The 27,334-nt window shown below is 38.0% G+C and overlaps 1 protein-coding gene across 11 annotated transcripts in view; it reads left to right on the top strand.

The window, feature by feature from the left end:
• Positions 1–837: 837 nt before the first annotated feature.
• Positions 838–27,334, top strand: part of EndoA (endophilin-A) — a 534,923-nt gene continuing 508,426 nt past the window's right edge. For 6 of the 11 annotated variants that reach the window (XM_067111511.1, XM_067111508.1, XM_067111506.1 and 3 more), the window contains exon 1: positions 899–1,063. The gene's annotated coding sequence lies outside the window, so the exon portion shown is untranslated. Of the gene's footprint in view, positions 1,064–27,334 lie in introns of all 11 variants that reach the window. The other 5 variants (XM_067111520.1, XM_067111525.1, XM_067111531.1 and 2 more) reach the window with 4 other exon arrangements.

Here is a 27,334-nt window from a genome sequence, read left to right as displayed (position 1 = left end):
GTAAAAAAATATACACATACATTAAAATATCATACAAGAACCTGAATAAAAAACAGTACAGTATGCTACAAACAATGACGAAATATTCTGTTTAAAGTGGATGGTAATACCTTTCTCCTTAATATTTTGTAATTGTTTTTAGCGTACTGTTTTTTAGTCCGAGGCTTGTATGATGTTTTATCATGTACTGTATATGTATATTTTTTTCACAGCTTTACTAATGAGGCCAGGCTTGAAATGTAGGCAGTAAAACTATGCACTTGCCTGGGGTGCCTTCCTCAAGTTTTTATGAATATATATATATATATATATATATATATATATATATATATATATATATATATATATATATATATATATATATATATATATATATATATGACATTGAATACATGTTCTTTCGACAGTAATTTTTTATTGAAAAGTCGTAGTCTTTTTTATCTTTATTTAAGCCTTATAATTTTGAGGTAATGAATTTAAATCAGACAAACATCCTAAAACAGTATTGCAATTTAAGGATATGTGTAAAAAGGCAATCTTCGTTTTCTCTATTTTGAAAGAGTAGGGGTGGCAAGACAAGCTTTACCATTGTTTGAGATACTGCATTTAAATAAGACAATCGTCTCCATGAATCAGCATTGTAATTTTCGTTCTCGCTAATTATCAGACAGGTGAGCTCACCAACACAAAACGTTAGGATGAGCCATCGCATCCGCATACAAGCCATTTGTCGTATAACTCCTCTTAAATTTTTCAATTCTGGTTTATAGATAGCTATTTCATCACTGCATGCATCTTGTACCATTATTTCCTACGGGTAATTTGAAAGAAGAATTCAGATCGTAATGTAACGAACCAGACGCACGCACACCGATATGCCATCTGTCGATTGTCTGTCAGACAGCACAGCTGTGACTCTCATGTAAACAGTGTCAACACCAAAGACTTAATCAACCGGGACTGCGATTGGAAGGGATTCTCTTTTCCTGGCCCACTTATATAATCATTACCAGTAGAGACCTGCGGATTTCCTGAAATAACTGCCCTGCTCGCCTGATATAAGGTAAATAAACTAATGAATATATTTAAGGTTAACCTCGATTAGACTAGCGTATCGTGAGCTTAGTTTACACGTAAATTCTCAGTTACCTTGATGGGCTAAGTTCTTCATTGGTTATATTTAAAAGCTGATAAATTGATTTATCACGAAACATACGTAGTGTGCATTTTCATAAGTGCCTTAGCCTATCTTGTGTTTTAATGACCATTAAGCCTGTTCTAGATGCAAACCGCTCGACTTTGATTTTGCCTAAGAGAACCTCTTAAAGCTAAGTTTCTATTAAAAACCGGGTTTTGGGTGGAAGAAACCCAAAATCAAGTGTTTTGCACCAACATAATGCTAGAAAATGTAGAAAAAATTTATAAATCCTGAGATAAGCATTTGGAAAGGTAGGCCTACAAACCTTAGTTACCGTGATTTGTAGCAATTACTTAACAAGCTATAGTACAAAGTATAGTAGTAGCATACAGAGGGATGCATTCTAACCTAACCTAATGTAGGACACCATGTCCTAACTGACCGTACGTGTTTGGGTACTTATATATTGTCATTTCATAAAGATTTTTATTTTTCTGTAATATTTATTAGCCACAACGCCCTCGTAGCTAATAGAATTCTTCATGTTTTGGAAACGTATTTTACTATGAAGCTTTAGACCAAATAAAGGTAAAAGAAGTTATACTGATGTCCAGCTGAGCCTTGTTCTTGGGTCAGGGTATCAGCTCGAGGTTCTTTCCGCTGTTTTCTGTCCTGACTGTCTATGCCTGAATACCTGTCAGGTGAAGGTCTTCATCCATCGCCTTTTCCTCGGTATCTTGGGCCCCCTTTACAAGTCTTCATACTGCTTTTCTGACCAACTATTCCTGATCCAGTTTTGTCACAGGTCCAAACCATCTCAGCCTTTGGGACCTCAGTCTTTTCCCCAGCCCCTTGATTCTCCATCTCTCCACCAGTTCCTTATTCGCCATACAATCTTCCCACTGTACTCGAGCCATGAATCTTAATGTTTTATGATGATACATTTTCAAAATCTCCCTTTTCCCTGTCAGTGCCAATGTTTCTGCTGCATAAAATGTAGTACAGGCCTTTTGTACCCGTTTTAAGTGTTCACTCTCTCTGCAGGTGGGACATATTCCTTTTATATTTACAAATACATTTCTTCTTGTCATTCTTTTGGAAATGAGTGGCTAACTTATTAAGTGGCATGTAGATATATTGTATAATTGTTCATGTGTTGACGTGAATATTTATACAAATGATATATTTTAATGAGTTCCTGCACATTTGAACATTTTTCATGTATGCAGAGTTTTACAAATGATCACTAACAGAGATATGGATAAATGGGTGTTTTACAGTTATCTTGCTTTATTGACATTGTGATGCAGTGTTCTATAATTGTTTGGTGCAACTTGTGACGTCATTACATAGAAGGACAAGTACAGTACCGCATGATTTTCTCTAGAACATTCTTTTTTCATTTAATGTGTAATATTTTTTTGTTCTTTCATGTGTCATCAGCCCTAGTGGGCAATTTGATGCTTCCATTTCAGTTTTACTTTGCGCTCATTCCTTTGTAGTGATGATGTTGGATTGGGTGTGATGTTACAAAGTTGAGTATTCAGTTATGAAGTGACTTTTGGTAATACTATCCATTCTGTCACTGTGAAACATGGTTATTTTGATAGTTTTCCGAAAAGAACCTAAAAGTTCAAGTGAAGATGCAATGCATTATTACCCTAAAACAGTTCACCATATATTTTAATAATTTATTAATATTCTCATTTATTTATTTATTAGTTTATCTTTTTATGTGGTAATTGGTTTCTCTTTTCCATATTTCTTATTGTCATCTGTAACTTTTTTAGAATGAACTTCATATTCTTGTGAGCTTGAATTTCAAGTCGGTAATCCCTGTGGGTTTGTTCCATAAGAATAGGGGTTCATCTTCTGAATAATAATAATATACACTTTGATGTTTGCTTCATGTGCCTGTTCCTCCACATCCTCATTCTCTTCTGGATCATGAGCTTGCTTGTGCCTGGTCTACTCTGTTATTGTGGAGACCCTTGACTACCCCATGTTCTTGTCAGCTTTTTGGGTAGTGTTGGGTGAGAAGGGTAGTTTCTTTGTGTTCCTTTTACGACAACTGGATTGGTGATTGTGGCCTTATGTTTACAGTCTTTTCTTTTCTGATCCCTTGTTTTGTTTTCATGACCATTGATCCTTGTTGGTTGGTTGGTGGAGCCTTCCAGTTGGTTGTAAGTCAAACATGGAATTCTTGTTCTGATGATCTTTTGAGTTCAGCCAAGAACCCTTTCCCTAATCTCTGCTTTGGCAGTGAACCGTTCTGCTGTTCCTGTTTTTGACGTTCATGTCTGTACTGTTGCAGCAGTAGGTTGAATGAGATGCAGCCAGTTGGGGGAAGAAACATGAGGTGTTTCCTTCCTTTCCCCTTCCATCTGCCTTCAAATTCTTTCTCAGTCCTTCCTGCCCTCAATAATAGAAGAGACACCAGCCTTGCTCCCTTTTGGGGACTGAGTTCTGGGAGAAAGTTATTGATCTGGTAGTGATTGTTTGTGTTTGCCCATCAGACTAGGTTTCCTTTGGGACAGCAGCAACAGGTCCACCCTGTGACTGTACCATGCAGATTCTTCAACATTTTTTTGAGTTATGGTCTCAGGTTTCATTCAGGCTGTGTTTTGTTGGTTCATGGGGCTTCATAGTTTGTATTGTCCAATGGAGTGAATCCTCTCCACTTTGGGGTTTGGCATATCTTTTACCTCTAATGCATGTATGCTTTGCATCTTTGTATATGCCCATGTCCCTCCACCAACATCCTCTTGATACCCATTGTTCTTCACAATGTTCTCTTCATTGGCTAATCCGTTAGCACGGAACCGATCTGCAGGTCTGTCTTTAGGATTGTGACAGAACGTCTGGTTGCTATAGGCTTGGCTTGTTGTCTGATGGTTTGATCTTGGGTGTGAGGTCTTTTCAGGCATGGTCATCCATGGGTGTTGATGGTTTGTTGGTTTTATTGCCCATGGATGGTTCTGGACCAAGAGGAAGTATTGTCCAAGTGCCCTTGGTCGATGCTACCCTTAAGGACAAGTATCTTTCTCAGTCATGCTTCCACACCTCTGTGCATTTACAAATATCATGTCTGCCCATGCCAAGTATATTTTCTTAGCATTTTCATACCTGCACACTTACTGTACCATGTCTTTGTTTTTCACTTTGCTCTTGGCTGCTCGATCATCTAGATGGCTTTTTTTTGGCAAGGGATCCATTAGCTCGATGCTCTGTTTCTTTTGCTGGTGAAAGGCTTTTGTCATTCAGGGGTGTGGTTCATGGTTGCTACTGTCTAAAAAGAGAGTATCTCTTAACATAGTACCCATACACCTCTTGTTCCAGGTATAATATTTGTGATGGGTGAAGCTCATGTTTGGTGTGAACAGAGCCTTTTCTAGTCATACTGAGTGCTTAGTGGGACCCATGCCTAGTACCAGGTGTAGCTTATACTGGAGTCTTTTGCTAGTACCTGGTGTGGCCTTGCCTGCCTTTGCCTGTGTTCATGCTGGGTACAGCCTGTGGCCAGTGAGGCTGGATCCCTTTTCAGGTGTAGCATGTGCTCAGTGCTTTGTGGTCGGTCTGATGTCACTAGCATCCATGTTTGATGTGGTCAGTGCCTATTTCCAAATGTAGCTCACATCTAAGTTTAATTCAGCCAGTGCCTTGGTCATCGAGTTGATATTATATGTACGATTAGTATCATTTTGGGAAATGCGGCTACTCATTTACTGTACAGTACTTGGTCCTTTTCCTGCTCAGTAATGGTTCATTTGCTTCTTGGTTACCTGTTTGTGGTTACAGGCTCTGTTACTGTACAAGCCCTTGCAACTCATGGGTATATGGTTTTGGCCCACTATTCTTTGGAGTCCTTTACTGTCTTCACATCACTGGCCAGGCATTTACTGTGTTTGGACTATATATCATTGGATTCTTAGCATCTAAGCAGAATCAGGTTCTAACTTGGTTGCTGAACTGATTCAGAAAGAGGTGTTTGTTCTTTTACTCTTATTTGTGTTGTGCTTAGAAGCAGTATTCAGGCCAGTCTTTTATTTTTGCTTTCTCTGGGAACCTCATACTGTACTAGCAATCCCCTTCTAGGGATTTGATTAGATTTTTGAGTTTTGTGTAAGCTACTTACTAAGTAATTACATAGCTGTTAGTTTCTATTAACAGGCAGCTAGAATTTTGAAATTTGCGGTAGCGCTACTTTTCTTTTGGCTAGGCGAGTGACCCCGCCCACTTTTGGGGTAAGAGAGGAACCAGCTTGTCAAATGATTTCAATATGTTTCTGCCGGCTGATGGCTGTGGTTACAGTGGTTGGCAGCAGTGGTTTTTTGGAATTTCTCATCCCTTTTGATCCTTGGAATCATTGGTGAAGTGTTCTCTTTATGGTAGCCTTTTTTTGGCACAGTTAGATAGTGTCAGGTTTTCATTGGAGACTAGTATTATCGATTTTGATGATTTTTGAGGTTTTGACTCGCTACTTGTCAACAATGTCTGATGACTTTTCTTCGGGTTTTTTGGGGGGTCATCTCTCGCCTAGATAAAGGTATTAGAGACGTTCTTTTGAATTATCCTCGCTATTTGTAGTGGGAATCCTCAAGAAAAGGGGGCTTTGGTGTTCATACACCACGAAGGAAGTTACACCTTACCAGAAGTCTGTGCTCCTCTTCTCTCCTCTTGATAAAAAGCACCTTTTCCCTCAAGCAACTGTGCTGCAGATTGCTTCTGATCTTCAGAAAAAGTCTACTCAGGATCTTCTCGCACAATCAGTGAGACGACCTAGAGAGTCTCTGGCCGTCACCTTTAGGACAGTTTCTCTAGTTCAACCCCAGCTCTTTTGGGGTAGAGGCAGACAAAGAGGCTTCCCTAGACCTTGTGGAAATGCCTGTTTCACCCCCAGAGCAATCAAGAAGTCCTCCAATAAACCATTTGCACATAAGTGAGGATCTAGTCCTCTGCACACCTGTGGGGGCAAGACTCTTCCACTTATGAGAGCATTGGGAAGCGAGAGGAGCAGAGAGTTGGATCGTTCAAGTCCTGAGAGAGGGTTATTCGATCCCGTTTCTGGAGAAACCTCCTTTAACCAACAAGCCTGTATTATTGACGACCTACTCGTCAAACTCCGAGAAGTTTTCAGCCCTCTCCCAAGAAGTGACAGCTCTCCTCGAAAAAGAAGCAGTCGAACTAGTCGAGGACATCTCCTCTCTGGGGTTCTACATTCAGCTATTTGTAGTCCCCAAAGCCTCGGGAGGCTGCAGGCCGTTTCTGGATATAAGTGCCCTGAACTTGTACATGCAGAAAACAAAATTCAAGATGGAGATGTCCCATTCCATCCTTGCATCCATTCGTCTGGAAGATTGGATGATCTCGATAGACATGAAAGACGCTTATTTCCATGTCCCAATTCATTGGGACTCGAGGAAGTTTTTAAGGTTCGTGTTCCAGCACAAAGTGTACCAGTTCAGAGCCCTTTGCTTCAGTCTGTCGATGGCCCCACAGGTATTCACGCGTGTTCTAGCCCCAATAGTGAAATGGTTACACTTGATGGGGTCAACATTTCGCTGTATCTTGACGATTGGCTTATTCGCTCCCAGTCAAAGGAAAAATGTGCGGAGGACCTTCACAAGACCCTTCTTCTTGCCCAGGATTTGGGCCTCTTGATAAATTTCCCAAAGTCAAAACTGACTCCTTCTCAGGAGATAGCTTATTTGGGGATGAGGATAAACTCTCGGATTTTTTGGGCTTTTCCCTCCCCCAAAAGGATAGACTTGTGCCTTCAGAAGGTAGAAAAATTTCTTGCCCTTCAGTCCTGTTCTGCGAACAGCTGGATGAGCCGTTGGGGACTCTCTTGTCCATGGAACAGCTCGTGTCCCTGAGAAGGCTACACATGAGAAACTCACAGTTCTTTCTGAAAATCAGCTGGAACAGAAAGAAATACTCGGATTCTTTTGTTTTTCTGATAATGAGGGAAATAAAAGAGGATCTTGCTTGGTGGAATTCAAGAGACAAGCTCTTTCAAGGGAAATCGCTCCTCCCTCTGAACCCCGACCTAGTGTTTTATTCAGACGCATCAGACCTACAGTAGGTTGGGGAGCCCTCCTGGGAGACAAAGAAGTTTCAGGCCTTTGGACTTCAGAACAGATGAAGTGGCACATCAGTGTGAAAGAATTGACAGCAATTCACTGGGGATTGCAAGCATTTGCATCGGAGGTGTCCTGGAAGACAGTGTCCATCCACTCGGACAACACCACGGCTCTGTCCTATATCAGAAAACAAGGGGGAACTCATTCATTTACCCTTTGCCAAGCAGCAAGAGCCCTACTCATTTTGGCAGATCAGAATCAAATCCAGATGCTAACCAGATTTATTCGGGGGGAATTCACCGTGTCAGCAGATGAACTCAGCTGTCGAAAACAAGTTCTCCCCACAGAATGGACTCTTGACCCTCTCATATGCCTATAGTTGTGGAAACTGTGGGGAAGGCCGGTTCTAGATCTGTTTGCAACCGCAAAAACCATCGTCTCCCTCTGTATTGTTCATCAGCGCCAGATCCACAAGCACGGGCGACGGACACAATGCTTTTAGATTGGTTGAACATGGACCTTTATGCCTTCCCTCTGTTCAAGATGGTGAGAGAAGTATTAAACAAGTTCCGGAATCATCAGAATGTAAAGATGACTTTAGCAGCACCATTCTGGCCAGCATGGGAATGGTTCCCGGACTTGCTGGAACTTCTCATGGATTTTCTGAGGCTGTTACATCAAAAACCCAATCTACTCAAACAACCACATTTCAGAAGGTTCCATCAAGGACTGTCCACTCTGGCTCAAACCGCGTTCAGACTGTTTACAGATTGGTTCGAGCGAAAGGATTTTCAAAGGCAGTTGCAGAAGCTATTGCTCATTGTAGACGACATTCCTCGAGCAAAGTTTATTGAGCCAAGTGGACAGTCTTCCGTGACTGGTGGAGGAGACACAACATCTCGTCTTCTAAGACATCTGTAGCAGAAATAGGTGATTTCCTACTCTATTTGAAGTCTTCCAGGAGTCTTTCTACCTCAACCATTAAAGGCTACAGGACAATGTTGAGCTCTGTATTTAGGCATAGGGGTTTAGATCTCTCAGCTAATAAGGATCTTTCTGATCTCATCAAGTCATTCGACATGACCAAACAGAAAGAAGATAAGCTATTAACCTGGAATTTAGATGTGGTACCGAAGTGGCTGTTGCAACCATGTTTTGAACCTCTGCAATCTATCTCCTTAAGGGACCTAATGAGGAAGACTCTGCTCCTGGTAGTGTTAGCGACTGCCAAGAGGGTAAGTGAGCTACATGCTTTTGACAAAAAGATTGGATTCTCTCAAGGTAATACAATTTGCTCATTTACCTTAGCTAAGAATGAGTCCTCTTCCAATCCCTGGCCTCTCTCATTCATTATTAAAAGTTTAATAGATATTCTAGGTCTGGAGGATGTAGAGAGAATGCTTTGCCCTGTAAGGGCATTGAAATACTATTTATTGAGAACGGAAAAGATCTGTGGGCCTTTGAGCAACCTTTGGTGCTCAATAAAGAATCCTTCCCGCCCTCTTTTGAAGAATGCCTTGGCATTTTTTATTAAGGATCTAATTCTAGAGGCGCACTCTCAAATTGAGGAGGATGTGTTGCCCTTAGTGAAAGTTAAAGGCCCTGAAGTGAAGGTGGTTGCCATGTCCCTGGCTTTTAGGCATAATTTGTCTATTACCTCTATTATACAAATAACGTTTTGGAAATGGAAATCGGTGTTTGCAGCTCATTATTTGCGTGACATTGAAACTGTCTATGAAAATTGCAGTTCCTTGGGTCCTATTTCGATTGCTGGTATGGTGTTGGGAGAAGGAGGATAGGAAGTCTTCCTTCATCCTTCCTATTTTCTCGCCTTGATTCATGATGTCGAGTTGTAGGGGAGCCTGAGGGTTCTTGGTATTTGGAGTGCTCTCCAGTTTTTTATCCATAAATGTTTGGGTAATGGTATGTGTTAACGTTTGGCTATAGGCGATTGTGTTTTTTATTCTCTCGTTTTGTTTTTTGGTACTGTGCCCAGGGCAGGGGCAACTTCGTTATTCTTTGTGTGCAATCTGACACTCCTTTGCAACAAAGGAATCCCACTAATGTAGCAGGGACTCCTGGCTACACCACCACAATGCTATGCGTTGAGATGAGTGCCATCCAGAGGCAGTACTTTCCTGTAGCAGCTCTTTCAGCAGGTAAGGAACCAGCAAGCATTTTAACTAATGCTAGCAATTCTTCTATTTCTTTTACATTACAGTTTTTAATGTATTAGGGTAGATAATCCATGCATCCCACCTCCTACAATGTGGGATTCAGCTATGTAATTACTTGGTAAGTAGCTTATATAAAAATGACATTTTTATAATAAAAGTTTTATATATACTTACCAGTTTTATATATACTTACCAAGTAATTACATAATCAAAGCTCTCCCGCCTCCCCTCGCATGGGTTAGGAAGGCATAAACATATTGAGATCGTTTGCTAAGCTGGTTCCTCTCTTACCCCGAAAGTGGGTGGGGTCACTCGCCTAGCCAAAAGAAAAGTAGCGCTACCACGAATTTCAAAATTCTAGCTGCCGTTTAATAGAAACTAATAGCTATGCAATTACTTGGTAAGTATATATAAAACTTTATTTTATTATAAGAATGTCATTTTCTGAGTATTTCAGTTCCTCTCTTGTTAGGGGAATAATTCAGTTCCTTTATTGTAGAGAGTTTTATCTGTCACCCCAAATCTGGATGAGTTGTGATGATTGACTAACTGGACAGGTGAGGTCCCCAAGAAGCCAGACAGACCTTGAAACAACATAAAGATTTGCTTGTCATTATTTTTTAGGGAAGCCATTAGCTTATAAAATGATTCTTGTCTTCTCTTTTCTCTTCTATTTCTATATACTGTATAGTGGAATCAATCAGATGGGTCCTCACTGGGGCTGATCCCTATGAAAAGTCTTGTGGTACAGATTCTCAGAAGTTCATTAGGCCTCCCTATAGGACTCTGTTACTAAATGGCTTGTCTGTTGCCATCCGGGAAATCTTTTCTGGGATCCTCAGGCGGCAAGTGCAGTAGAAAGCCTTCACTGCTAGTCAACCTTGGTCAGCAGTTCTTGGTCTGCATTGCACTTGGGGAGAATTCTTTGAAATGTTCCAGTCCTTCCTCTCCCTGCCAGCAGCTTTGCTATCTTTTTCTAGTGATAGGACTTGAGGGTATGTTGATCTTCAGTTTGGTTAATGGGATTCTTTCCTGGAGGGGATGCATCTGCTACCCTTCCCCCTACATTCTCTTGGGGAGACCTTTAGGTATGAGGTATTTGAGGGAGACAGGAAAATTTCTTCACATTTCTTAGTAGAGGTTCCTTTTAATCAGTCATACCTTTTCCAACATCTCTGTTCTTTTAAAGGGCTTATACTAGTTTGGCACAGCCTTAGCGTCCGGAAAGGTTTTTTTTTTTCAGGCATGATCAACTACAGAGTTAGACAGTCTTTCATTTTCCTCTTGTTCAGGCTTTTCAAGGATTATGACTACCACTCTCATTTCCTTCTTCATGAGGCTTGCCTGTATTTCAGTTGTCTTTAACCTAGCGAGAGATCCGCTTAGTTTTCTTCATGCGAAATCTGACGGAAAATAACTGTAACTTCATGCTTTGGTGTCTCTTTATCACTTATGTCAGTTTGTGATGTCTTGGTGCTTCTGACTGTGCCTAGGTAGTGTTGTCTCCTTTTTGAAGTACAATACTAAATTATGTTCAGTAAATCTTAGTATTTTCTGGGCTTTCTTTTTAGCTTGAACACTTTGTTTAGAAGTTTTTTTAAGTCACTATTGTAGTAATGACTCACAGTTTTTTTTTTTTATCTTGATGACAACTCTTGGTATATTTGGGCAGCCTTGTTTTCTTAACCTATACTCATGACTGCATTATCTAAGTTAAAAGGTACAGTATAATGCATTTTACTGACTTCTTATTTTCTCCAAGTTTTATTACAACTGTTTTGATGTTGCATTGCTACTAGCAATGGCACCCATTTGTATGTTACCAGCAAACTTGCTCATGTTACTGGTCAGGTCTGGGTTCAGGTTATTTATGTAAATAATAAAGAGCAAAAGATGAAGCATCAAAATGTGAGGCACAATACATGTGACATTTTGTCAGTAAGTGGAAGTTCACTCATGACAGCTCTGTTTTCAGTTACTTGGTGGGTCCATTAAAATAAACACAAAAAGTGACTGTTTTCTTTGAAAGGGAGGTATGGAGCCTGATTGTTATTTTGCCATACATTGCAGTAACTGAAATATGTAAAAGACCTCTAAGAGCAATACATCAGTGAAATTGTAACCTCATGTAGGAGTATTGATTTTTGTAGTTTAAGGAAGCCATATGCAACAAAGATTGAAAAATATGGAGACATTTAAAGACAAAATAAATGCATGTCTTTTCCAAAACAAATTATGACAGAGAAATGCTAATTGTTCATGTAATCACAGACAGTAACTAAAAGATAAAAGGAACACTCCCAGTGGACTAAATAAGGTTCAGTAGCAGGGCTTCCCTTGTATTTTAGTACTGTGTTTCTCCTGCATCCTCAGCCTTTAAATCTGGTGCTGGCAAGACTACCCTTAAAGACTTAAATTGTAGATGTATCATTGGTATCTCTTCATTATTCCATGTAGTGGACAACTTGAAGACAATAGAACCAGCAGTTTGAGTAAGTTTTTGAAGAAGCTCAGTCTTTGCACTTTTCCAGTGGACAAAGACAAGGAAATGATAGCAGTATCTCAGAATTTTGCCTTAGAAAGAAATATTCATTGTTGAAATCAAAACTGCACTTCCATTTAGGAGAGCTAGTCCAATGGTTCTTTCATAAATTCTACCTTCAGTTTCCACAGCTACTCCTTATGAGAAAAACATTACATTGTAGTGGTATTAGCAGGCCACGGTGCTTTCTTTATACTGAGGCCCATGTTGTTTCTCACCAATAGGATTCACTTATTACTTTTGTGCTGATTGCACATTAGGATTGAGGGATAGTATTATCCAATGTTTCTCATCATGGTTTAACTTTACAGAGTGCATTGACATTCAAAGTAGTGGATCATACAGGGTGGCTACCCTCTAGACCTATCTTATGGAATGACTGCCATTTAAGAGAAGCTGTCAGACTTTTTAAACTGACCTGTCATACAAGAAATTTCCAAGGGTTTCTGCAGGTGGACAAGTTCTTGCACTGCCCTTCGCAGCAGTAAGGATGGCAAGTTGCACTGGCTATGAGACCAGTTTCAAGAGCTAAGCGCAACCCATTTTTTTTTCTTGTTGCCTTCAAGTTCACAGACAAATATCATGAAATGGTGGCTTCCTTACCTTTCAGACTTGTGTTTTCCTAGAGAAGAAGAGTATGTACTTTAGGATTTACTCTAGGAAGACGTGAATAGTACGAGGACAGAGCCTGGGTGGCCAGGTTTATTACAAGGACGTTCACTTGAAACTCTAGTCAAGTATATGATACATAGAATCTATAGCAAGAATTGAGGATTCATCATCATAGGAGAATAACGTCCTTCCCAATGCCAGGGCTATTGGGATCAAGAAATCATCTTTCTTGCTCGTTACTGTAGTTAAATTTGCTTGATTAATCGAGTTAAGACTAGTGAAAAGGCATATCTAGTAAGCTTAATCAGCAGCCTCTTTTCGTGTCTGATATGCATTTGACAGTGATCCACTCAAGACTCATCATTCAATTCATGAAGAGTATCTTGACTAATGTTTGAGCATTCTATGCTTTAAAGTATGAGTAAATAGTTCATTTGTTTTTAGGGAACTTCAGTATTGTTTTAGGTTTGCTTTTATTTTGATTTGTATGAGTAGCCAGCAGTGATGAGCACTGAAATAGACGTGGGTTGAGTGTCAGATGCCAAAATAAGTCTGTTACATTTGAATTTCTCTCTCTCTCTCTCTCTCTCTCTCTCTCTCTCTCTCTCTCTCTCTCTCTCTCTCTCTCTCTCTCTCTCTGCATTTGTATCAAGCATTTGAAAGGTTTATGTATTTATGTAATAACACTGTGGGATGATGTGAGAAGAAGAGTAACAAGCAATGCAAAAGATATTTGTAAGAAAAAAGTAACATCTGTGGAAGCAGAAGGTGGAATGCATGAAAGGAATGTTGGGCAACTCTCCTTCATGAAGGTTGAAACTGTTGTGATGAATTATTACTAATTTATGCATGCATGTATTATTAGTCCCCTATCTGTCATTCTGTCTGTCTGTCCATCAGTGTGTATCAAATTTACCATGTAATCACAATTATAAAATTAAAGTAATGTCAGTCACACTTTGCACTGTTTAAAGTTAGACCATCATGCATAGATATGCATGAAGGAATATTGTTCCTCACTTTGTGTAATTTCTTCTCTATTGTATGTGGATACTGTATTTTTGGCTTTGAACTGAAATAAGTTTTTCTTATCATTATTAGTTTATGTGTAGCGATAAGGGTAGATAGGGTGAGATGTTATGATACAGAGAAGAGGCTGTGAAAAGGTTACTGTACATGTATTTGAGAAGGTTTGGTCGTTTGGAAAGAATGAGTATTATAGGTTGATAAAATCTGTGTTCACTGTAGTTCAGAAGTGTTCGGAGGAGGAAAAGTAAATCTAGCAAATGCTAGATAGATGGGATGGCAGAGGTACTAGAGTGGAAGGGCTGTAATGTCTAGGAAGCCCGGGAGAGCATAGCCTGTAAGAAAGAGTTGAATGGCAAGGTGTTACTATGAGGTTCAACCCTTTGCTGATGAACTTTCTGTGTAATTGTATGAAGCAAATTATGTTGTGAAGATTTTCTGGTTGTGAGCAGAGGTGAAGTTTATCTTCAGTTCAGAAGTGAAAATATGTAGGCAGCAGGATATTTTGCTGCCCTATATTGGTTTGTTCCCTTTCAATGAGGAATAGCATCTCGAGATGGTGTCATAGAGTCAGCAGGGACTGTTTAGGGTTTTAGAAATTTGGGAAGAGGGAATAATAGCAGTGAGTGGGGGATGAGAAAATGAAAATTTTCTGTAAAGTAAATGAGGTTTTTTGAGGCAGAAAGAAAGATCATGTGTAAGAACATAGGAGTAAGAATGAGGCTGTCATGAAGTAGGAGTGGCAAGAAGTTATTCTAAAGAAAGTAAATGCAGAGGTAATTGGAGAGATGCTGACTGAGGGTAATGAAGTCCCAGGTCAGTGATCAGTGGAGATTTTGAGGATTGGTTGGATGTGGGAGATAGCATGGAGCGGAATGACACAAGAATTGTAAGGCTTAGAATGTTGTAGAAGTTACTGTAAAGGATTAAAAGAGGCCATTATGATCTTGAAAAATGGATAGATACCAGTTGGGGATGAGGTCACAAGTGAGACCCTGCTGTACTTATGGGAAAGTGTGATTTGGTGGTTGACAGTGGCCTTGTTAGGTATTTTTGATATGGGAAAGGTTCTCAAGGAATGGCGTAGAGAATAACTGCCCCTATGTAAAATGGTATATGTTATAGGTGAGAATGTAAAACTTACTGGATCATAACTATACATAGTGTACCATAGAAGATGTTTGGTAGGTTTTTAATTCAGAAGATAAGACAGATGACAGAAGATGGCTAGGGGAAGAACAGTGCAGGTTTAGACAACAAAGAGGGTGAGTGGCTCACATGTGTGTTATGAAGCAGTCATACGAAAAGTTTAAGGTAAAGGAAAAAATCATTTTGAGAAATCTAATGGTAGGATTGAAGAAGAAGCTGTATGTAGGCGGGTTGAGGAGGTTAAGTTGCTATGAGTGATAAATAGCTTTTATGATGGACGTGAAGCATGTGCTAGAGTTTATAGAGTTTGGTTTTAAAATAGGCTAAGACAAGAGTGTTTATGCCACCATGACTGTTTAATATATTTATGCAATGAGTGAGGCAAAAAGTCTGAGAAAGGACTGTAGATTTAGATGCAAAATTGTGGGATAAGATGTGGTGGGAATGGAGTTTTGTTTGCAGACAGTTCAGTACTGACTGGGTATAGTGAAGAGAAACTGCAGACTAGTGAAAGAAAAAATTGAGAGCAAATGTGAGCAAGAGTAATGTCGTAAGGGTAAATGGAAGGCAGAAAAATGGAAAAATGAATGTACGTATGGATGGTGGAAGAATTGAAATAGTAGATTTGTACAGATATTTGGGAGTAAGTATTCTGAACGATGGCAGTATGAGAGAAGAGGCCAATCACAAAATGGTGAAACCAGGAAGGTAACAGAACATAAGGAAGAAGCATAATGAGGAATCATGGAGTGGATATGGAAACAAGGTTGGAGTGCATGAGGGGTTGTAAACAGACTCTCCACTGTGGAAGTGAAAAAAGGATGTCATGCAAGTGAAAGGAAAATGGTGGGAACTGTTCTGTAGAGATGAAATGATTACTTAGTATGTATGGCATAAGTAGCATTGAAAGGATGAGAAATGTGAGTTATTTAAAAGGAGTGGTAGAAATGTTAGCCAAGGTGATAGGATGATTGAGTGTGTTTAAGAGGGTTTGTTCATGTGGAAAGATTGGCGACTAACACATTTGTGAAAAAGAAGGCAAAATTTGAAGTGTTGATTGGTAGGAGGAAAGAAAGACTCAGAAAGGGCTGGAATAGATGTCATAAAAGAGGCATGGGAAAGTAGGGGCCTCAACATCCAGGAAGCAAAAGAATGCGTGAAAGCTAGAGATGAATGGCACAGTGAGTGGAGGGGGACTTAACATCCTGCTGGTGAGCTTTCTGTGTCAGTGTATGTATAGATAGTGTTGTGGAAGTTTTGTGCTTGGGTGGTTTATCCATGAATCAGTAGTTTGAATGGGTTACCGATCTTTGTCTTCTCTATATTTTGGGAGCCATCCCCTGTCAAGGGAAATGGCTGTGTATATATATATATATATATATGTATATATATATGTATGTATATATATATATATATGTGTGTATGTATATGTGTATATATATGTGTGTGTGTGTATATAACTGAATCATGAAAATATGGCACGTGATGAATATATAAAAATAAAGGCAATGTTTTCTTTCCTTCTTGGTATATACATATATACATATACATATATATATATATATATATATATATATATATATATATATATATATATATATATGTATATATGTATATATGTATATATAAACGTGATTAAAGATTGCAGAATTGTATCTTACCGATCGTTGATATATTCACCAGTTTTTTTTTTGAGTTTTTAGATTTTTGTCCTTATAGTGTTAAGACCTGTCGTTGGGTTCAACCGTTAGTGTGGTTTGGGTCCGATGAGAGACGCGAGTTCCTTTAGCAGAACGCTTGTTTAACTGAATAAAGAATGCATTAAAATGACCCCAGATCGGATTCCAGATGCTGATACTTCGTCCACATCCTCCATCCCTACTAATGCAGTTAGGCATAATTGGATTCGTGACATAATTTTGTAAGTGTTCAACATACAGATATTAAAGAGCAGAACTGAGTGGACTGCTTAAACAACGCGAGAAATGTTGTTCATAAAAGCACCATCAAACGTGAAGGCATTGTTGGAAACGCACAACTCTTAAAGTTTTGTGGTCCTTTGTAAACCAAACATATGACATTCAGAAGGGTTGCCATTTATTTGGTCGGGATTTTAAGCCATCTTTATAGTTATTTTGCCTATTGTGAAGAGAAGTATTGGTACTAGTGAATTTCATCAGTAATGGCGTCTATTCCCTTTCCGTCTTTTGTTTTCTTCGCTCTCGATCTAGATAAAGCTATTGGATTGCCAGCTCCATTGACCTCTGCTTGAAAAAAATAAAAGGCAGTGTATGTAGGCCTAAGTGGGCCTTTAAGATGTTAATGGAGCTTTAGTGTAGATAGAAAAGTAATTTTTCTTACATGTTAATGCTAATTTTAGGTTGATTATTTCTCGTACGCAGATTATATAAACTGCAGTGACTATAAATTCCTATGTAAAGAAGCTATGTCACTTCAAGGAAATTACGGTAATTACATTCTCTCTCTCTCTCTCTCTCTCTCTCTCTCTCTCTCTCTCTCTCTCTCTCTCTCTCTCTCTATATATATATATATATATATATATATATAGAAATAATCAACACACAATCACGTGTGGAACAGAAATTAATTTTTTGACACATCAGGATCGAACCCAGGTCTTTCAATTGAAAGGCAAGGGCGCTGCCCGCTAAGCCATACAACTCATAAAAGAAGTTGGAACCCGAGTGCCTTCTGAGTGAATATGATAGAGACAATCAGCACACAATCACATGTATTTCTGTTCCACACGTAATTGTGTATTGATTACTTTTATCTTATTCACTCAGAATGGATAATTCGATTGAAATGCTGCCAACTGGGCCATTGATGAGTCGGGAAGTTGGGGAAAACACGCTGGTATGCAAGCAGTTAGCTTGCCCAGGCAATTCCTTGTGTGCAGTGGCTCTCAGGTTCCAACTTCTTTTATGACTTGTATGGCTTAGTGGGCAGCACCCTTGCCTTTCAATTGAAAGACCTGGGTTCGATTCTGGTGTGAGTCAGAAATTTACATATATATATTTGTATATATAATATAATATAAATACACACAAACTTATATATATATATATATATATATATATATATATATATATATATATATATATATATATATATATATATATATATATTTATATATACAGTATGTGTGTGTATTTATATGAGATGTTTGTGTGTATGTATGCTTGCTTATATAAATATATAGTGTGGTTGTGAAGGATCTTTCTGTATTCTATATTGCAATCGATTTTTTCGGGGGGGTAATTGAAGCTGAAGCCTCCGTAACACCGCACTGAGAGAAGTGCCAATTCACTGTACCCACCTTCCCGGCATAGCCTATGCGAAGTCCCTCATGGAAATAAGCCCCCAGTGGAAGCCAGCGAAGGAGAGGAAAGAAAGCACAGCGGTTTCCTTTGGTTGCAGGATGACTGGTGTCAGCCGGGCCAGAGGATGGGGCCTAGGAATGCTGGATATGCTTGTTGGGGAAGGGGGCAAAAGGAAATTTGGAAGTTGGGGGAGGTGGGGGAAGGAAGTCGAGTTGGTAAGCGAGGGATCGGTTGCGGATGGTTGGAAGTCGGAGGGCATTGGTTGGTCGTGTTGGGGGTGATGTAGGTTGGTGGAGGTGGGAGGGAAAGGGGAGGAGAGGGGAGGGAGGGCGTAATATGAGGCCCAGTAGAATCTGGGAGTATCGATCAGTAGGCGGCTGGGGGCCCACGTTGGCACACACTGCATTCGCAACGTGGCAATAATCGTTGGGTTTTGGGGCGGCACTAGGGGCTTCTCCTTTTTAAAGGGGGGTTAGGTGATGAGAGCTGGTATTTGCGTTTGTGTGTGTGTGTGTGCATCAGGCTGTAGGAGGAGGAAAGTTGTAACGCCGGAGGGGGAAACCTTTGGCAAGGGAGCTTTATAGTCTGGTAAAGGGGATGTCTTTAAAGGCATTATAGTTATATTTAAATTATCGTTGGGAGGGATTAAGTTAATGATCACTATCCACTCTTAAACTGCGAGAGCTGCAGTGTGGATGACGGTCTATTTCGACAACCGTCTCCACCCGCAAATTCTCTCTCTTTTGAAAGACAAAAACTTGGGAGAAGTGATTAGATGAATTTACTTCTCTGATCTGTCTTGCAAATAAAATTTAATTGAATTTACTTCTCTGAGCTGTCTTGTGAATATAATATATGTGGGTTCTCAAGTATAAAAATTGCATTTCGCTGATAAGCGCCAAATTAAGTTTAACATGCTCTTTGTTTGTTTTTTTTTTTTTTAGACTTTTTGCCTCTTTTGGATGGTACAGAGTCTTGCATTGTTACTTGAGTTATCTTGTAGTTGTTATTTTATTTCGTATAATGAATTTGGTGTCCTGTATCCCAGATTTCCATTGATATAGAACTTTAATTTTGTCGGTAAAATATTCTGTATGTAATAAATATATATATATATATATATATATATATATATATATATATATATATATATATATATATATATATATGTATGTATGTATGTATGTATGTATGTATGTATGTATGTATAACTGAATCACGAAAATATGGAACGTGATGAATATATAAATAAAGACAAAATCCACAAAGGAAAGAGAAACAGTCGAGTGCTGCAAGGCCTTTCGACTTATCTTCCTTTACTTAAGGACAATAAGTCGAAAGGCCTTGCAGCACTCCATTGTTTCTCGTTACTTGTGGATTTTGTCTTTATATATATATATATATATATATATATATATATATATATATATATATATATATATATATATATATATATATTTAGCCATTTGGATGTAAAACGAGGCCGGTTTGCCATTGTGGGCGTGGATCTTTAACTGTCTGCACTTTAATTTCTTCCTCTCTGCCTTCTGTTTATATTTTATTTCTCTATTGCTCCCTCTTTCCTCTGTTAAACCTGCTGTGTATAATAACACGCAAGTGAGGATGCGCTGTCACACGAGAATGTTTGAATGGTTCTAATTCCTCTTTTAATGTGGATTTGCCTAATTGGCTCGATTCTCATGCACGTCAGCTGCTTGCTCGGATTTGTACGCGACCTCATTGTATATTCATTTCCTATTTTACTTTATAATGGTAGTGATGAAGGCGATCATAGCTATTACTCTTATATTGTTATGCAGGCAGTTTCACTGCCATTGCAGCCTCACTGACAGTACGGCATCTTTAAATACGATCGCATTCGGACGGCATTGTTGCGTTAAAGTACGTAGCACAGCCGAGAGCCACTTTTGTTTTAGAATGAATAGTGCTCTCTTCCCATGCGTCCTGTGTCATAATGTGTTCTACCTTTTCCGTGCGTTTTTGCCATTTGCTGTTGGGAACTGGAACGAATATCGACCTTGCGAGAAGTTCCGAGGAGGTAAGCAAGTTTGGGCACAGAGAGGAAGAAGGCTCCTTTAAGAGTGTGTGAATGTTTGTTGGGGAGGGAAGTAACTTCATTAATTTGAAAGGTGGTATATGTTCCATTACCTGGCGGCTAGTAATTCCGCTACCTGGGGTCGGAGACGTCGATTTGTTGTAGGAGTTTTTTTTTTTTTTATTTATTTATTTTTTGGAGGGGAAGATGGACTAGGTAGGAGCTAGGTTGGGGGCAGGGGGGCCGGTATGGAGTCAAGCATTTATTTTTCTCACGTTCTGGACAGAATTGTTGTCGCATTGCCAGAAGGTGTGCAAGATATATTTTTGCAATTATTATTATTATTATTATTATTATTATTATTATTATTATTATTATTATTATTATTATTATGTGAAAAAGCCAGTAATATCCTGGCGTAAATGTGGTGTCTTAGTTTCTGTGTAAAAGATGGTAAAGTCTTCGAAAGGAAGGTGCAGTTTCTTAGACTTTTAAAATGGCCGTAATATGAAAGACTTCTGGCATTCCAGTAGGCATAAGAGACGATTTTTAAAACGAATTTCAGTGCGCCTCTTCTCCTGAGGATTTTCAAATTAATGTACTCAAGGATGACAAGTCCACATTTAAACCAAGAGAATACCCGCTCTGTTGAAAAATGTATTATTATTATTATTATTATTATTATTATTATTATTATTATTATTATTATTATTATTATTATTATTATTATTATTATTATTATTATTATTATTATTAAATAGTTGCAGTCTTGGATTATCAGCGAAGCCTGACATATGTAATACAGTGTTGAGTTTCCTCCCGGTTTGTGGTCCCGAAATATCTGATGGCTGGAGTTGGTCTTTCTCTTTTCTCACGATTTTACTGTTGAGGATTTATTCCAGTGCTGGCATTTGTGGCCATCTCACTGCTCAGAGTTCTTTTCCAGATTTTCAGTGTTTTAGTTCATATCTAGTTTATTTCTCTGGTGCGTATGTGATTATGCCCAATTCTGTCTGGATAAAACCGCCAGGAGACGTGAAAATCATGCTTTCCCATCACTTTCGATTGATAGTTTAATAGCTTCCTCAGTTTCTGAGAGGCTGCTCAGTTTTGTTCCTTGTTTTCGTCTTTAATTCTTCTTAAGATGATTTCACTATGGCTGTAGTTTACCTTTTAATAATTTTATCCATTTTCTTGATATTTTTGTCTAAAGAGTGTGGAGAGTTCAGCAGTGTTTAACCTTATGATATTTGTTGATTCACTAGTAGTAGTATCAATTTTACTTTATGATGTTTGAGCTGGATAGTTCGAGAGGGTACTATTTAGTTGTTGTTTTTTCCAAACAAATTTAATTAATGTTTGAAAGCATTCACTCCCTCCTGAGATGCTCTCACGCTTCAGGTTCTGAAGGTATGAAATTATGATAAATCGGCAATTTAATATAACGATAATAAAATTAAAAGGAAATATTTTTATAGAATAAACCGCAGTGCTGTGACTTCCCACAGCAGATAACGCACAGATAAAAACAGGAAAGTTCGGTGTAGAAAAGCAGAAGAGAATAAAACGTAATACATATAACTGATAAATAAATAATTAGTCCGTGAATCTTGAGTTAAAATGTGATCGTAGATCCAGAGGTAGGTGTCAAATAGTCTTCCCTTCCTTTTACCCTTTTTAGTTTTCAGTAAAAGAAAACTATTGTGCCGGCTTTGTCTGTCCGTCCTGACTTTTTTCTGTCCGCCCTCAGATCTTAAAAACTACTAAGGCTAGAAGGCTGCAAATTGGTAGGTTGATCATCCACCCTCCAATCATCGTACATACCAAATTTCACTCCTCTAGCTTCGGTAGTTTTTATTCTATTTAAGGTTAAGGTTTCGTGCGTCTGGAGGTGTGCGACGCACCCTTACTCCACCGCATTTGGGGAGTAACTGAGCGTTGCGAGGTCGTAGCTGATAGCTTTATACAGCATTATATACAGAAAACTCGATTGCGTCGAAGAAACTTCGGCGCATTTTTTACTTGTTTCCTCTTTTTCTTCGTCCAGTTCCTACTCTGTTCGAAGCTCTGTATATTTACCACCTGTATATTTACCATAGCAGTGTGCTGGTATTTGCTGCTGTCTGATTTTGTGATATATTTATAAAGACTTTCACGAACGCACTCACTCTTCCCTTAAGATGCAGATCATTGCTTCTTCCAGGGTTAAGCCCTTTTGGCATACACCAACATTTGTTAGTGCTTATATACAGTATATATATATATATATATATATATATATATATATATATATATATATATATATATATATATATATATAGAAACAGTTGCAAGGACTAGTACAATTTCCCTTTTTCCCAATTTTTTTAATAGTTTTTAAATTGAAAAAATCATCACTTCCGATTATAAAAAGAATTAAGATAAAATGTCACTTCAAACTTAAGCTTTGATCTTGGATATAGGTTAAGTTCCATCGTAAGAAATGCAAGTTTAAGAAGGCAGTGCAGTGAACTACGTTTTCATTTTAATGCCGGTGTAAACCCTGGATAAGCTAAGAATATTTTCTGTGCTTTTATATTTGGCCTGTTTCTTTAGTTATATGCTGATACCAAAATTAGCTTAATGCAAAGAAAGCCTCTTGATAGAAATTGAAGTTTATGCTCTCAAAGTGTCGGAGCTTTTATGTCCTCCGGAAATTGCGAAAAAGCCTCCTTTCTTACCTTGATGAGGAGTTATGACAAGGAAGAGTGCGAAATGGTGTTCCTCTCACAGGAAGGAATATGAGCAAACTATTGCAGATATGTTTCTCTCTCTCTCTCTCTCTCTCTCTCTCTCTCTCTCAGGTAATCGCCATTTAATGTTATGATCAGTAATGAAAGTAATGATATCGTTACTAAAAAGGGTCTCTCTCTCTCTCTCTCTCTCTCTCTCTCTCTCTCTCTCTCTCTCTCTCTCTCTCTCTCTCTCTCTCTCCCCCGAGGTAGTCGTCGTTTTATATAATGATTATTAATGAAAATAATGAATATTGATACCAATTATGGTCTTCGCTTGGGGGAGCAGACGCCCCATGAAATGACGGAAATGCGTGGATGTTGAGTTTAGTTAGATGTATTTGCAACTGGCTGACCAATGCAGTGTAGCGTTTAAGTATGCATGACTTTGCTAGCCAAGTTGCGCTCATTAACGTCACGCACAGTTATTTGCGTTTTATGAATTAATCATACATCGTTTCCCATGTATACTCGAGTTGCTAGTGTTAAGCGAGCATGGAAGTTCACCGCCTAGAAAATTTGTAGCGTTTGCAGTCGTATCTTGTGAGTTAATTGAACTTTAGAAATGCATAAAACGGTTTTATGGTGGCAGCACGAATTCTGATAGCCTCACCCCCTCCCCTCCCCAATTTTCTTCCCCTCCCATTTTTTCTCCCCCTTCCATTTTCTTCCCCTCCCCCCTTTACTCCTCGTTGTTTGAGCTCACTTTTTTTTTATTGTCTGGATTTCTGCATCCACGCTGCTGCTATCACTGCCACTTCAGTGGGCTTGTGAAATCACCTAAGAAAAGGCATATTGAGACTCTTGTCAGGGATAATCCTGTTTTTCGTATTAGTATAGGCTATCATGCGATTATTTTATGCAAGTAATTAAGAAATAAAGACAGTGATTATATATATATATATATATATATATATATATATATATATATATATATATATATATATATATATATATTGTGCGTCCTTTCCCCGTAAAGACTGTAGCAGGAATGTGTTAGTTCTGGTTCTCAGTTTTTCTTTTGGGATGAGTTTGTTAGATGTCCTTTTCCACCCTGGTTGCGACCTACTACAATCATCTAGCTATCATATATTTTTCTCATGAAGTTTATTTATTTTCTTGGTGTCAGTCAAAATATTAACGCTTCCGAGTCTTGTCAAGTCGCTCATAATATTTTATAAGGCAATATTTACTTTTATCATCGTCGTCTACGTTGGACTGTTCGGTATAGTGTTCTCTCTCTCTCTCTCTCTCTCTCTCTCTCTCTCTCTCTCTCTCTCTCTCTCTCCCCAGGTGTCCTTGCAGCGTTTGTGAGTGGTTCCGCATCTTCTCACTGGAATGCAAATGTATGCCATCAAATATCTCATTCACGAGTTAATAAATTTCCGATAAGTTTTGAGCTGGGCGCAGGGACCGAGTCTTGGAAGTTTCCAGAGCATTAGGTATGAAAGTTGCGGAGATTTCCAAAATTATCTTTGGAACTCTGAAATTACCATTCTTTCTCGTAAAGGTCAAAGAAATTCTGTTCCTTACTGGAGAACGGAAGAACACGTTTTGGGGCAGTATTCTCCTTGTGTGGTTATTAATGTTAGGATTTAAGCTTTTAAAATGTATTTTGGGAGTTTCATTGGTGGTTAAGGTTCCTGCATGTAGATTCCATTCAGATACTTTCGTAGTTATCATTGTTAATCGTATTGGAATTAACTATTTCTTGGCTGCGTTTTAATTTGCTTTTTTTTGGTTGCTTTACGCAGTAGTTTGCCCTTCAAAAGATTTTACAGTTTTCAATCACATTACATATATATATATATATATATATATATATATATATATATATATATATATATATATATATATATATATATATATATATATATTAAGACAAAATCCACTAAGGTAAGGGAAAAAATGGAGTACTGCAAGGCCTTTCGACTTTGTTTCCCTTTCCTTCGTGGATTTTGTCTTTATTTATATATTCAGGACGTTCCATATTTTCGTGATTCATATATATATATATATATATATATATATATATATATATATATATAAATATATCTTTGCTTAAATATTTTTACCTACTCATGATTTAAAATTGTTATCAGTTCATCGTAGTAAAATTATTTACCTGTTGATTTTTCATTTAGCCATAAGTTTTCTACATAGTCGGTATTTATAATTTTCACTGGTCTAGTCCTCTTAGTATATATATATATGTATATATATATATATATATATATATATATATATATATATATATACACATACTCGTATATATATATATATATATATGCACAAAAGAGAATGAGCCCCAAAGGCTCTTCAGAGCCGAAGAAGGCCGTATCCGAGGCACAGGAGACGACTTTGCAGGTCTATAAGGAACTGCCCAGATATCGCAATGGCTGTGCCTCAGGGAAATCAGCCAGTGTTGAAATATATTGGATGTAATAAAGTGGGTGGGTGGCCACTGGGGCGAGTTATCGGGGCTGAGATGTAATACACGATGGAAAGTTTCAAGTCTCTCTCTCTCTCTCTCTCTCTCTCTCTCTCTCTCTCTCTCTCTCTCTCTCTCTCTCATATATCATATATATATATATATATATATATATATATATATATATATATATATATATATATAAGAAATACAGGTATGTTGTTATGAAATGCAGCATAAATATGCAAATAAATGAACACATGCTTATAATTATACAGCAATTTATAAATTACACACGTAAAAGTTAAGTATACCTTAGGTTAACCAGACCACTGAGCTGATTAACAGCTCTCCTAGGGCTGACCCGAAGGATTAGATTTATTTTACGTGGCTAAGAACTAATTGGTTACCTAGCAACGGGACCTACAGCTTACTGTGGAATCCGAACCACATTATAGCGAGAAATGAATTTCTATCACCAGAAATAAATTCCTCTCATTCTTCATTGGCCGGTCGGAGATTCGAAGTCGTGGCCAGCAGAGTGCTAGCTGAGAACGGAACCCACGCTCCCAACGAGGAACTACACACACATATATATAATATACATTATATATATTTATATTTAGTATGTAATTTATAACTTATGTAATTTATAATTTATTATATGATTATAAGTAAGTTATCATTTACTTGCGTATTTATGCTACATATATATATATATATATATATATATATATATATATATATATATATATATATATATATATCATAAAAACACACCTATATTTCTTTAAAGTTTACCTCCAGCTAGAATTCTCTTCTGATATCGTAGTCACAATTTCTGTGTATTTTATGGAGTCTTTCTCATCCATCAATTTTTTCTTGTTTTCTTGAAGATGTAATTAAACCTTGCAACGTATTTTTTTGAACATTTTAAACGCATAGGTTACTTAAAATTTTTCTGGGTGACCCCACAGTTTAAATTGTTCCTTCTGCTAAAAGCTGATTATATTGCTCAAATGGCGTGAGTTCATTTCTTCATCAGAAACAAGAAGCTGTATATTTAATTCATCCATGTAGTGTTATTGCTTTCGCTTCAGGGTGCTTTACCTTTGTCTCACTTCTCTATATTGGGGAATCAAAGGCAATTCATTTGACCAGTGACCCTGATCTTGCCTCTTGATTGTCTTTTTCTGTCTGCCACAGGGACAGAGGAGATGCCGGTGCTGAATTGTATGGCAAGGAAATAGTGTTTCTGAATGGAGGGTGGAATGATTTCTGTTTGCAGATGGTGCAATGTTGATTGGGGCTAATAAAGAGAAGCCGCAGAGATTAATTACAGAGTCTGATATTCTTGGTTAGAGGACAGAGGTGAAAATTAACTTGAGGAAATGGAAATGGAAGGTGCATGTTGATGTATAGGGTAAACTTCACAGATGAAGGTATGAGTAGAGAACTGAGTCGCAGAATAGGAGAAGCGAGGGCGGTAGCTTGGTGTATGCGAATGATTGAATGAAGAGAAGAGAATTCTGGCTGGAGGTAAACTTTAAAGAAACATAGGTATGTTTTTATGATATGTATGTATGTAGCATAAATACGCAAGTAAATGATCACATGCTTATAATCATATAATAAATTATAAATTACATAAATGATAAATTACATACTAAATATAAATATATATAATGTATATTATATATATATATATATGTGTGTGTGTGTGTGTGTGTGTAATTTATAAATTACTGTACAATTGTAAGCATGTGTTCATTTGTTTGCATATTTATGGTGCATTTCTTACATTCCTGTATTTCTTTTGCATATATATATATATATATATATATATATATATATATATATATATATATATATATATATATATATATATATATATATGATGAGAGAGAGAGAGAGAGAGAGAGAGAGAGAGAGAGAGAGAGAGAGAGAGAGAGAGAGAGAGAGAGAAACTTGAAACTTTCCATCGTGTATTACATTCCAACCCCGA

The sequence above is a fragment of the Macrobrachium rosenbergii genome, chromosome 11 (genome assembly GCF_040412425.1).
Source record: "Macrobrachium rosenbergii isolate ZJJX-2024 chromosome 11, ASM4041242v1, whole genome shotgun sequence".
Lineage (NCBI taxonomy): Eukaryota > Metazoa > Arthropoda > Malacostraca > Decapoda > Palaemonidae > Macrobrachium > Macrobrachium rosenbergii.
This window is presented reverse-complemented; position numbering and strand designations above follow the sequence as displayed.